Raw genomic sequence first — 2,025 nt, 5'->3', positions numbered from 1 at the left:
CGTCATCAGTGACGTCACTGATGACCTCACCGGCGTCCGCATCGTCATCGTCATCATCGCTGATGACGTCATCGGAGCCCGCATCGTCATCGTCACTTATGACGTCATCAGTGACGTCACTGATGACCTCACCGGCGTCCGCATCGTCATCGTCATCATCACGGATGACATCATCAGTGACGTCACTGATGACATAATCGGCATCGTCACGTGACCCCCAAGGTCACGTGACCCCCCCCCAGGTCACTTCACCCCCCCCAGTACCCTTCCCTCCTCCTCTTCAAGAGCTGCGCTCTAATTCGGTGTTACAGAGAGTTGTAAACGGCTTTCACTTTTTGTTTTTTACAATTAACACTGAAAAAAAAACGAATGTTGTCAATGAAACTTCGCTGAACAAAATCATGTCGTATTTCCTTTCCGGATGTGCATGGGGGACTGCGGGGCTTGAGTTGCCGGCTGGACGCCGCGAAACGGCGTGCACGACGGGGCCAAGTGGATTAATAGGTCTGTATTTAGCAGCTGCATACTGCCGCGGCGAAGCGGCGTGAACGCAGGCGGGGGGCAGAACCATAGCGGGGGAGGGGGGAGGGGTCTGACGGCACTGTAAATACAGCCGAGGCTATAATGTGAGGCTGTAGTGCTCGTCCGAATCCTGGAGCTCGGAACGCTTCTTTTTTTTTTTTTTTTGACGGTTGACGCGATGGGCCCGTCCGAGCCGCTGCTAGTGCTCGGAAAAGTTCGCTTCGCGTCACCACGGTAACCCGGAGGCAGGTACACTTGATTCCAGCACAGTGGAACGCATCTCGCCGAGAAGCGTTCCACTTTGCTAGAATCTTACCAGTGTGCTAGAATCTCAATTTGGGTTAAACTATTTTGTTCCCGAAGGAACTGGGCCGATCCCTGCTATACTGCAATGCAGGACCGAGCCTGGCAGGTTCCGGGCAAGCCCGGAGAACCCCACTTCGGTACAAAAATAAAGTTAATATCGTGGACTCATATAGGACCCCTCTCAGATATTAAGCTGAAAAGAACAGATACTGGAAAGAAAAGTTTATTTGCATATTTACAAAGATCTTGGCACAAAGGCAACACGTCTGTCAACAGTGCTCAGAGTTGGTGGCACGCAGGCGACACTTCACCACTCATTTATGTCACATTCCGTGCAGAACCGGAGTAGGCCGCAGCAACATTCTGTTGTTATTAACGAGAAGAAACCGCGAGTGCCACAGTCTTAGGAACTCTTGCTCCCCAAGCGTCAAGAGTTCTGTCTCCAGATAGTCCGCAACTTTCTTTCTTAAAGTTCGAAGCATGGGGAACAGAGGCCTGAAACGGCGGCGTTGGACCACAGCGCGACACCTAAACTCCCACAAGACTTCGCGCGTTAACATTTCTAAAAGTCTGGTGAAACAGTTTCGATCGTCTCTGCGTGAGGAGGCGCACCCCGAAGGCCCGTGCCACTAGTGTCCAGAACGTCCCGGCGACAACACAGCCGACGAGGGCAGGCTCATTTGAATCGATAGAAGGGCAGTTGGGTCAGCTGTCGGTAGCGGCAACTCCCCAGTTTGCTAGTCGGTCTCTCGTCGGGAGGGCCCCCACCCAAATTTCCAGCCAGTATCGGCTGCCTGCCCAGGGACGTCCGCAGAAACAAGGCTCTTCCAGGACACCTGGGAGCTACGCGACTGGTGCGCCAGAGACACCTCTGAGGCACAAAGCGACTCGCAAGCACGGGATACTGGTAGCTGTTGAATGTGAACGACGGGTAACTCTTGGGTCACCCGGCGCTGCGTCGCAACGACCGCAGCGTAATGCGGTAGAGGTGTCTCCGCCGCCGGAGCCAGGTTCTCCAGTCCCCGAGGCACGAGCGTCCGTCGCAAATGACCCAACCAGTGCAACATTAGAGTACGGCCGAAATAGTCTACATCCTCCAAGATATCGTCTACGCAGCGGAGGGCCAGTACCTCGCAAACGTAATGAGACACGGAATGCTCAGGCCGCCGCTGGACCGCGGTAGACGCAGCGCCGGTC

General features: G+C 54.5%; 1 pseudogene; it reads right to left on the bottom strand.

The window, feature by feature from the left end:
* Positions 1 to 883: 883 nt before the first annotated feature.
* Positions 884 to 1,063, bottom strand: LOC115322901 (annotated as a pseudogene).
* Positions 1,064 to 2,025: the final 962 nt, after the last annotated feature.

Source organism: Ixodes scapularis, unplaced genomic scaffold (genome assembly GCF_016920785.2).
Source record: "Ixodes scapularis isolate PalLabHiFi unplaced genomic scaffold, ASM1692078v2 PGA_scaffold10__122_contigs__length_95168666, whole genome shotgun sequence".
NCBI classification, from domain to species: Eukaryota; Metazoa; Arthropoda; class Arachnida; order Ixodida; family Ixodidae; genus Ixodes; species Ixodes scapularis.
This window is presented reverse-complemented; position numbering and strand designations above follow the sequence as displayed.